The following is an 11,921-nucleotide window of genomic DNA, read 5'->3' as shown; positions in this document are numbered from 1 at the left end:
GAAGAGGAGCAATTGAGACAGAATCCGGTGCCCCAAACGGGACTAGAACCCGGAGTACTAGCACCACAGGTGGAGGATTAACCTAGTGAGCCACAGCGCTGGCAGGAAAGACATTATTGATTATTCTCTGGCCTGATATACCTGGACAAGGGTCCTACCAAAATAAAACTGGAGGGACCTGCACTGTGGCACAGGGGGTTAATGCCCTGGCCTGAAACACCGACATTCCATATGGGTGCCAGTTCAAGACCTGGCTGCTCCACTTCTGATTCAGTTCTCTGCTATGGCCTGGGAAAGCAGTAGAAGATGGCCCAAGTCCTTGTGCCCCTGTGCCCATGTGGGAGACCCAGAGAAAGCTTCTGGCTCCTGGCTTTGGATCAGCACAATTCTGGCCATTGCAGCCAATTGGGTGTGAACCATCAGATGGAAGACCTCTCTCTTTCTCTCTCTCTCTCTCTCTCTCTCTCTGCCTCTCCTTTCTCTGTGTAACTTTGACTTTCAAATAATTCAGTAAATCTTTAAAAAATAAAATAAAATAAATAAAACTGGAAATAATATTGTTGGATGCATTTAGAACTCTCAGGCCAAGATGAGAGGCTGCCCATTTTCTTATAAAGGAAGATCCATTCATAGGATTCAATTGCAATAGCATTGTCATAAATTCAGCAGAGACTGGTGTATCTTCCTGCATTGTCACCCAAATACAGTGTGGTAACTAAGGAGACCAAGCTGGGGAGAGAAAAGAGATATGGTATTGCAGTCTTTCCCAACATTCCTAGATGACACCAGTCATGACTCTCTACTCACTTGGGAATAGCCTGCCACCAGCCCTACTCAACAAACACCTGAAGAGTGACCAAAGACCAACAGAGGGAGCCCTTTTCTTATACAAGGTCAGGTAGAAGAGGGCTTGAGTACTGTATCTCACAAGGGCAGTTGTCACTGCAAGGTAAGTGATGTATACATGTGTCTACACACACACACACACACACACCAGATTTCTAGGATTGTTTTCATCTAAAAATTCTATTTCTACTGAATAGCATACCTTTTCTACCATCCATAACTACCCTTCTAATTTATGCTTCTCATATTCTATTTTTTTTAAAGATTTATTTATTTTATTTGAAAGTCAGAGTTACGCAGAGAGAGGAGAGGAAAAGAGAAAGAGAGGTCTTCTATCTGATGGTTCACCCCCCAGTTGGCTGCAATGGCCAGAACTGCATCAGCCCAAAGCCAAAAGCCAGGAGCTTACTCTGAATCTCCCACATGGGTACAGGGGCACAAGGGCTTGAGCCATCTTCTACTGCTTTTCCAGGCCATAGCAGAGAGTTGTATCAAAAGGGGAGCAGCCGGGACTAGAACTGATGCCCATATGGGATGCCGACGCTTCAGGCCAGGGTGTTAACCTGCTGAGCCACAGTGCTGGACCCTCGTATTCTATTTTTTAAAATAGATTTATTTAATTGAAAGAGTTACAGAGATAGGTAGAGCCAGAGAAAGATCTTCCATCCACCGGTTCACTCCCCAAATGACCACAACGGCCAGAGCTGAGCCAATCTGAAGCCAGGAGCCACGAGCTTCTTCCAGATCACCCACAGAGGTGCAGGAGCCTAAAGACTTGGGCCATCTTCTACTGCTTTTCCAGGCCATAACAGAGAGCTGGGTCAGAAGTGGAGTAGCCAGGAATTGAAGAGGCACCCATATGGATTGCCGACACTGCAGGTGGGGCTTTAAACCACTGCACTACAGCGCTGACCCCTCTGACTACTTTAAATACTTCATATGTTGGAATCTTACATTATTTGTCTTTGGGGACTGATATTTGTGGTTAATTTCACTTAGGAAAATAACCTTACTGTTCATCCATGGCACAGGATTTTCTTTTCTCTGTGCCTGCATAACTTTGCACTGTGAGTGCAGGCCACACTAAAAGTCTTGGCTACAGTGAATTATGCTGTGGCAAACAGTGCTAATACTTTATTTATATTGAACTTTCAATGCTTTTAGATATTTAATAAGAACTGAGATTATCAGATCATATAAAAATTTTATTTTCAATGTAATGAAGAACACTCATACTGTTTTCTGTGGTGGTTGCATCATTTTACATTACCACTGACACTGTGCATGTAGCTGAAAATATATATCTTCATCAAATTATGCACCTGGGTTTTTTGTTTGTTTGTTTCTAAAGAACAGGAGCAGGAGGTCGCGTTGGCCATTACTGGCCATGGTTATGAAGATCCCTCTGCACAGTTATGAAGATCCCTCTGTACTTGCACTCAAGGTGAATCAGCATTGGGCTTCATTGTCAGTGTGGTGAAATTGCCCATCACCCAGGGAGAAGTGTATGACTGTTAAGTACATTTTCAACTTCCTGCGGTGGTTCTAAAGCCAGGTCTATAGGTATCATAATGCCATCTGGCTTTCAATACTGTTTCTGTTCCAGGTAACTTTCTGTTAGCAAGGTCAAGCACAGATTTCCATCTGAACATTTCTCTAGCTTGGGATTCACATAAAAGATGAGTGCCAGCACAACATTCCTCTACCCATTCTGCCTGCCATGACCTAGAGATAGACCTAACAGGCTAACCCAGATTTTAACTCTTCCAATAAATTGTTCCTACATGGGACAGGACAGCCTACATGAAGCTCCCAAAAATACCCACAAAAGGGGAAGTAGTGTTGCAATGCCCAAGTAGGATCAGTGTGGTGACCTTGCCTAGAGTTTCCTTCTTTGGGACAACCCATGTCACCATGGAGTCCTTCCTGCCCAAATGCCTGAGGTATCAAAAGCAAGAGTTGAGTCAATATCTGCAAAGTTATAAAGTATTCACATCCTAGATTTCTTGAGTCTGGGCCCCTAGAAAGTCAGGACAGAACAGAACAGATGGCTTTCTCCAATGGGGCTTCAGCAAAGAAAGCTTAGATACCCTGAGTTCCAGGTTCTATTGTAGACTTTCATCAAGAAATTGATTTCATTTCTTGGGATTCTCTTTCATGGGATTCCTCAGCAGAAAAGACCTCTCCAAAGACTCATCCTCCATCTGCCTCATGCCATGTCAATAATCACACACATTTATGACACATAGCTCAATCTGAAAACCCCAGGGAGTGCCTGGGTACAATCAGGACCCAGCTTTGCAGACAAACTGAGTTCCAAGAGGGTTCCCTCTACCCTCTCAGTTATGTGACCCTGAAATATCACTATCCTAAAGACTCCATAGTCTGGGCAATGGCAAGTAGAATGGCAGTTACTGGGAGTTGGTGGTGGTGGAATTGTAAAAACTTTCCTTCAATGGGTAGAGAGTTTCAGTCTCATAAGGAAAAACAGTTCCGAATATTCGTCCCACAACAATGTGCATATCCTCAACACTACTCAACTATACACTTCGAAATGCTTAAGATGATAAAATTCATCAGCTATATTTTGTTTTCTCAGAACCACAATAATAGTACATTTTAAAAGCAGTCAAATAGGAGCTAGACCTGTGGCACAGCAGGTTAAAACCCTGGCCTGTAATGTCAGCATCCAACAAGGGTGCCGGTTCAAGTCCTGGGTGCTCCACTTCCCATCCAACTTTCTGCAAATGTGCCTGGAAAAGCAGTAGAAGATGGCCCAAATACTTGGATATCTGCACCCACATTGGGGACCTGGAAGAAACTCCTGGCTCCTGAATTCAGATTGGCCCGGCTTGGCCCATTGTGGACATTTGGGGAGTGAACCAACCAATTGAAATTTCTCTCTGTCTCGACCTGTCTTTCTCTAACTCTGCCTTTCAAATAAATAACACAGATCTTTAAAAAAAAAAAGAGTGGATATGAAAAAAGTGGCCAAATACACATCTCATAAAAATTAACATATTTTCTCAGAAGTGCAGTTAATACTTACTAATTTTGTACAATCTCTTATATTTGCCCATTTTCACAATAACTTTCCTGATTCCATTTTGTTGAGTTTTATATCATCAATTTTTTTTTGAAATAGGAATCCGATGCCATCCTCTCTCACTAAAGACACTGATGACAGAGTGGAGAAGCCGAAGCCGTGTTCAGTGTGGGTGTGGCCTGGGTTCCCTCCCTTCTGGCTGTGTTTGGGGGAGACATAATTTGGTCATCCCTGGGCATCTTACACTAGGTGGAAGCAGGTGTACCTTGTGCTGAACAGAGAGGTGTTGTGTCCACAGCCAGGGCTAAATCCTGGGGCCTGTGAATTCCCTCAAAATGTGCACACCTGAGCCCCAACTCCTCATGCACCAACACTGCCACAGCAGGAAGAACAAGCATGACCCTTGCCCCTGCAGCAGGAGCTAGTTTTATGGTCACTTAATGTGGGGAGCAACTGAGACTAGACTAAATTACTGGAATTAAGACTTATTCTATGCATCTGCTGTCCCACAATATGGCACTGAGGGAGCAAACAACTACGCAGCTGCCTCATCAGTCTGATAAGCTGCAGGAGCTGATCCTGCTCCTGATTGGAGGAGAGCAGCATTCTTGGCGTGTGGGTAGCAGAGTTGGGATTGGTGGAAGAGGACTATAAAGAAGGAGAGAGACAACATGCACCAGGAACATCTGAAGGAACACCTGAGCAGCCCCCGAGAGAGCCGGCCGGTGGTGTGCCGCTCCTCCGCGGAAGCGGGGAAAGTGGCAGAGGGAGCCGCCCCTCCACGGAGGTGGAGGGGTCGGCAGCCAACCTGGGAAGGACCAGCAGCAAACCCAGGAAGGGCCGAGCAGACAAAAAACAGCGCAGGGTCTAGTGTCGTTCCTCCGCGAATGGGGGAGCAACAACTTAACACTTGCACTGACAGGTGGGATGGATCACTCTGAAGAAATCATTGGATGATGCTCTCAGTAGAAGACATGGACTTGTGCCAGGGAAAAGCATCAGAGTTTGAGGATCATGCAAGTCCAATCCCATTTCTACATAACAAAATGTTTTTTCTATTGTGTGTTTCTTTAGAGTAGAACTTTTCTATTTATTTTTATTTCTTTTTATTCACCATTTTCTACATCTTGAAAATTGATTGATTCTTCATTGTTCTATGTGTTTTTTGAATTCCTCATTTTGTTCCTATATTATTATTGATATTCTTGAATGTTCCTCTGTGTACTTTTTGAGGTTGAACAACATGCATATGCAACCTCAGAACACCAGAATATATAAGCAAATGTTGACAGCTCTGAAGGGATAAACAGCAATGGAACAAACAGAATGTATTACTACTCCACTTTCAAGAGTGGTAGATTTGAGCAATATTATAAATCAACTTTTCCTAACAGTTAGACAGAGAGCATTCTACCTGACAGCAGAACATGTGTTCTTCTCAACAGCTGTCAACAATTCTCCAGGTGGGATCATCTGTTATTTCAGAAAATATGTGTCAACAATTTTTAGAAAATTGGAGTCATATCATTGCTTTCATGACTCCAATGGAATTAAAATAGAAATCAATTCCAGAAAAATGGGAAAAGTCACACGTATGTGGATGTCGATCCACACTGTGTCAAACAGCCATTGGATTGAAGAGGAAATCAGAAAATATTTCAGTGGGTACATTTTGAGTTTTGAACTGGGATCCATAGCCACAATCACAATCCTCAAGTCCAGGCTTGGTACAAAGAGAAACCAAATGGACATGGAAGGTCACCAGCAGAAAAGCTCTCTGAACACTGAGAACCATGGGGATCTTTAAACAGAGCAGACAGAAGTCTTCTTACTGCCCACAACAATTAAGGAGACAAGGATACTGATGCTCATGACCGAGTTCAAAGGCAGATTGCAAATTCATATATATTTTATATACAATATAAACATTTCATAGTCAGCTGAGCTTTATTTTATAAATGGACTGATTGAACATAAGCTGCTTCATTAACATTTAGTAAATAGTTCAGTTTGTTCATTCAACAAATGATCTTCACGTGTCAGGCACAAGACACTATTCTAAGTATTTGGGATGGAGAAGCAAAAGACATACAATCAGGAAGGTTGCTTTGTAATAGGTCACACACTACATATGAGAAAATGAATGAAAACTCACATTGATGCTGTCATAAGTGCTATAAAAACGTAAGTGTGGACAGAGAAAGAACTGAGATATATACAGAAGCTGCTTTGAGTACTCTGAACAAATCAATCCATTTCCTCCTAAAGTGTAGTAACCCCCAGATGCTTGATCCTGAAGGGAGATTTTTTAGAGATTTATTTATTTTGCTGAAAGGCAGAGTGAGAGGGAAGGAGATACACACACATAGGGGAGGAATAAAGAGAGAGAGAGAGATTTCCATTCACTGGTTCCCTCCCCTAAATGGCTGCAACAGTTGGGCCTGAGCCAGACTGAAGCCAGGAGTCAGGAACCTCATCTGAGTATTTCATGTGGGTGGCAAGGAGTCAAGTAATCAGGCCATTATCTGCTAATTCCTAGGCACAGTTAGGAGATTGGATCAGAAAGAACACAGCTAGGATTCAAGTTGGCACTCTGATAGGAGATGCAGGCATCATAAGTGATAGTTTAATGTGCTGTACCACAATGCCAGTCCCAGCAAGTGAGTTTTATGTTCATGTTCTTGATGATTATTTCCTATTCCATATTTGCACTGGAACCTGTGAACTAAACTGCAGTAGAAGGTGAAGCAAAGTCTATTTTCCTGAGAACAAATGTAGGTTTCACTCAAATTTGTTCCTGGAGGATATTTAACACGTATCAGGTTGTTTCTTTGCTCTGGAACCTGTGAACTAAACTGCAGTGGAAGGTGAAGAGAAGTTGGAGAGGTCCCCTGCTCAGAGGCCTGGTCTGCCTCTGTGGTCTGCTCTGGCAGTAGGCTGATATGGACGCCAGGCAAGGTGATGAGGCGGCATCTTGGCTGGAGCATCTCGTAGTCACCTTGTGTCGCTTAGCAAGGGGGCTAGTGAGCTGGTGCTTCAGCTCCACATGCGAGGAGATCCAGAGGTTCGTACACACTGGGCCCATGCACACACACACACACACACACACTCACACAGACAGTGGGGTTACAGCTCAGGGACAGCTCTGAAGGTTGGCTTGTGCCACTACCTGCTCCATGCAGAGTAGCGGGCTGCCTCTTCAGCTCCGGATGTGAGGAGATCCAGAGGTTCACACACACCAATTTGGAAGAGTATTCATTTGGTGAAATACGAGTGGTTCAATTTAATTTCCATCCAAAATCACCTTGAGTTGCATTGTGGCTTACTTATTTACTTACTTTCTTCTTACTAAGAAGAAAGTGGTGTTCTATTGTAATACTGCATGTCCTGTATGTGTGTTAAATTTAAGAGAAGTTGGCTGTTAAGTGGATTTTTTAAAATGTTTATTTTATTTGAAAGGCAGAGTTACAGAGAAGCAGAGGCAGAGAGAGAGAGAGAGAGAGAGAGAGAGAGAGGTCCTCCATCCACTGGTTCACTTCCCAGGTAGCTGCAATGGCCAGAGCTGGGCTGATCTGAATCTAGGAGTCAGGAGAATCCTCCCAGACCCCCTCCACCCTGGATGCAGGCCCAAGCACCTGAGCCATCCTCCACTGTTCTCCCAGGCCACAGCAGAGAGCTGGATCACAACTGAAGCAGCAAGGGGTGGCCCTAACTGGCACCCAAATATGATGCTGGCACTGCGGGTGGCTGCTTTACCCAATATGCAACAGCATCAGCCCCTGTTAAGTGGATTTCCTATAGTAGAGGTTTTGTGAGAGATCTGGTAAATGCGATGGAGTAAACATTTAAATCCCTTAAACCATCCAGCAACTGTGTCTGTGGCTGTTGATGCCCAAGGAGACAGTTAGGAGTCCTTGTCAATTTAGAAAATGCAGGAGCTTTAGGGATATTTGTCCCATTCTTGGCTCTTTTTTTCTCCCCTCCCCTCCCCTCCCCTCCCCTCTCCTCTCCTCTCCTCTCCTCTCCTCTCCTCTCCTCTCCTCTCCTCTCCTCTCCTCTCCTTTCCTTTCCTTTTATAAAGCATTTACTTAATGAATACAAATTTCATGGATACAGTTTTAGGAATACAGCAGTTCTTCCCCCCATACCCACCCTCCCACCCCCACTTCTCCCTGTCCCACCTTCTACTCCCTCTCCTATCCCATTCTTCATAAAGATTCATTTTTAATTATCTTTATATACCAAAGACCAACTCTACACTAAGTAAAGATTTCAACAGTTTGCTCGTACACAGACACACAATGTATAAAGTACTTTTGAAGATGACAAGTTTTACATTAATTCTCATAGTACAACTCATTAAGGACAGAGGTCCTACGTGGTAAGCAAGTGCACAGTGACCCCTGTTGTTGATTTAACAATTGACACTCTTAATTATGAAGTCAGTGATCACCTGAGGCTCTTCTCATGTGCTGCCAAGGCTGTGGAAGCTTTTTGAGTCCACAAACTCTGTCAGTATTCAGACAGGGCCATAAGCAAAGTTCTCTTCTCCCTTCAGAGAAAGGTACCTCCTTTGATGGCCCCTTCTTTCCACTGAGGTCTAACTCACGGAGATTCTTCATGTAGATTTTTTTTTTTTTTTGCCACGGTGTCTTAGCTTTTCTTGCCTGAAATGATGTCATGGGCTTTTCAGCTAGATCCAAAGGTCTTATGGGCTGATTCCTTTGTCAATATGCTGCTTAGGATATTTGTCATCAGCTCCCCATCAAATTTCTCTCAGCTGCGGCCCAGACAAGCTATGCAGGGTGGGTACGGATCATGGATGGGTGAGGGTGTATAGTGCAGGAAGATGAATAGGGTTAGGACTCGTGGGAAGCCAGCCTTTATCATGTTGCTGTTTTTCCTTTTAATAAATTTTGGGGAATTATTAAAATCCCTTAAATGTCTCACCACCCTGGTAGGTAGATTTGCAACCTCTACAGACTGCCACTATTTCTAAGGTATACTAACTAAATACAATGTTTGGAGTTCTCTCATCTTATACTCTCACATTATGCTAGAATCTATATACAGCACCCATACTGGGGTTTTCAGATCTGAGATAGGTCTTGGAATTCCTGGTAATCAAGAAGCAAGAAGTAGGACTCAGAATACTGACTCAAATTTAAAAATTTAAATATTTAAAAATCTGGACATTGCTAGCCAAGACTGCCTAATACATGTAAGAATAACAGCCACTGATGATGTACTATGGAGAGGCAGAGCAGTTCACTCTTGGACAGCCCATCTCACTATTGCAACCTCATAAACAACAGGGAGGTTCCCAGCTCACAGTCACACGACCTGCTCATTAATCTAAAAATGATGAGTGTCAGCCTCCTTTCTTCTAAAGCCTTCTGAGGAACATGTGCATGGATGCTTGGAACACTATAGTCCAGCAAGCCTGTATGTGATTGACATCCCCTTTAGAAATTCGGATCTGGAATTCATTTTTTTTTAAAGATTGATTTTCTTTATTTAAACAGCAGGGTTATATAGAGAGAAAGCGGTAGGAAACTATGCTTTTTCTTATTATGCAGGTGCCTATTGGATGGTGAAGGAGAGATAGAACTGAGCTTAAATTTCCCTACTGAGGAAGGCAATCCCCCAAAGCCAAATGGCTTGAAACACCCTCATGGCCATCCAAAGAAGAAATTTGTGCCTCCATCAAAACAAGATATTGTGTATAAAATCCCAATAGCTCTGGGATCATTTTCCTAGCTAACATGCCCATCCAGTTTAATACTATGTCTGACCTACAAACTGAGCCCTAGTCAATGGCTTTACTTACTTGAGGTTAAAAATTCTTAGTGAAAGCTGCCAACAGTTTTATGATTTGCTGTTTAGGTAGAGTAATGTTAATATGTTGTTGCTTTTATTATTACTGTGAAATGATAAGGCACCTGCAAGGTAAAACATGCGGAAACTACCTGAGTGGCTCCCCTTTCCCAAGGAGGTAGAGACTGGCTTTCAAATTCATTTCCTGGTTACCATCTGGAACCAGGTCTATTTTAGGAGGAATTTTAAATGAGGACTAACATTCTAATAATGTTATTGGGAATTTACTTAGGGTTTAAAGTCACTATGTTACAGAAACTTTACAAATGAACGTATGAGCCAGAAGCTAAACGTATGTTCTTGCCTTTATCTCTCTTCAAAGGGAGAAAGCAAGGGTCAAAACAATGTCAATTTTCCATTCCAAAAATTCCCCTACATTACTTTCATTCAGCAGAAAGTAGCCAGAATGGAGTCAATTCCCCTATTCCATACATATGGATCAGAAAACTTGACAGTGAGGAATTATTAGCCATAATAAAGGCACCTTCCCTTCCCACATTTTACCTTCATGAAGGCATCTACTCTAACCCTAGTCTTGTGAATATTGTTTTCATAAGAATTTTAGGAGTCCACTGAAAGGGGGTGATTTGGAATGGCAGACTTTTGACCCAGCTACAGAAAGTCTCCTCCCAACTGATGTTGAGCTCTCCCAACTGATGTTGAGCTCTGTATCAAGAACTGCCAGCTGAGGGATCCATGCTACACTCCTCTGCCAAGGTAGGACCCTCATCAGAACAAAGCATGAAAATCTGCATAATTGTTAATCAAATAGACTCATTGTTCTATTTCCAACCTCACTCTGCAACTGTCCTGTTGGTTTGTTGGGAAAGAGCTCACTTTGGATTGGGGGATCTCTTTCCCCCAAGAGTACTGGATTTTTTAAATTAACCCTTTCCTTTTACCAACACTCTGATGAATTGACCATCTGAGCAGCAAGCAGCAAGGGCCTGATTATTTGGTAACTATCATTGAGATTTGATAGACTTCTGTGTCCTCGTTTGCAAAGGATTAACTGCTCTGTTGTATTCTCCCCAAAACCATGTCCTCATTATTTTAATTGGCACTTGCTGTGGGGAGATGGGCCCTGCTCCCCACAGGGCCCTGCTCCCCACAGCTCCCCCTTCTTTTTATTCTTTGTGGTGTTCATACACGCCTGTCTTCGGTGCCCCGCGGCACATACTCTGCTCTGCTAGAGTTGCCCGCAGGTGCTTATCACCCTAGGCAGTCCGAATCCAAGCCCTCTCATCACCATGTTGTGGGGAGACTTTCTTATTTTTTTTTTCTATTTCCCAGCTCTCTTATCCCCCCACAGCTTTTTTCCCCTCAGCTTTCTTTCTCTCCCTGCGGTTTTCTTCCTGCGGCTTTTTCTTATTTTCCTTTCTCCAGCTTTCTTATTTCTCTCTATGTTTCCCCCGCGGCTTTTTGTCCCTGCCGCTTTTTATCTCTCTCCCCGTGGCTTTTTCCCCCCATCTGTATCTGAGTCACGGAACCACTTGTCGCTCCCCCGCGGGCTCACGGGGGGGGGGGGGGGGGGGGGGAGCTACACCAGACCGGACGCTGTTGTTTAAGCGAATGACTCTGCCTTGTGTGCTCAAGTTTGCTCCTGTGCTAACCACATTCTAACTGCATTCCACTTGGTGTGTGTCCGCATTCTGGTTATTCTTTCGGTGCATTTTGTGAGATGTCTGTGGCGCATAAGCAAATCCCTCCATGCCGCTTCTATCTTGCCTTTATAGTCCTCTTCCACCAATCCATGCTCTGCTGCCCACGCTAGGGGCATGCTGTTCTCCTCCAATCAGAGGTTGGATCAGGAATCAGCTAATTGATGAAGCAGCTGTGTAAGATTTGTTTACTTCCTCAGAGCGCCATATGGTGGGAGATCAGGCGCATAGAGTTAGTCTCAATAGTCTCAGTAGTCTAGTCTAGTCTTGGTAGTCTCAGTACTTATTTCACCATGTTGCAGGAGATGGGCCCTGCTCCCCACAGGGACCTGCTCCCCACACTTGGGACAGAGTCCAAGCCTTTGGAAACAACATTATTCTAATTTCTAATTAAATTTTAGTACTTTATCATCAGGTTTGATTTCCAAGTTATCTGGTTGAGCAGCTTGTTAAAATAAACAGACTACAAGAGAATATTTTACATTTCTGAT

General features: G+C 43.5%; 1 non-coding gene across 1 annotated transcript in view; it reads right to left on the bottom strand.

The window, feature by feature from the left end:
- Positions 1–4,521: 4,521 nt before the first annotated feature.
- The window catches only part of LOC127489541 (uncharacterized), a 511,334-nt gene continuing 503,934 nt past the window's right edge, over positions 4,522–11,921 (bottom strand). Inside the window, exon 8 of the transcript XR_016220028.1 lies at positions 4,522–4,590. This is a non-coding gene — a transcript (uncharacterized LOC127489541). The remainder of the gene's footprint in view (positions 4,591–11,921) is intronic.

Source organism: Oryctolagus cuniculus, chromosome 13 (assembly GCF_051225735.1).
Source record: "Oryctolagus cuniculus isolate XC-2025 breed Fujian yellow rabbit chromosome 13, ASM5122573v1, whole genome shotgun sequence".
NCBI classification, from domain to species: Eukaryota; Metazoa; Chordata; class Mammalia; order Lagomorpha; family Leporidae; genus Oryctolagus; species Oryctolagus cuniculus.
This window is presented reverse-complemented; position numbering and strand designations above follow the sequence as displayed.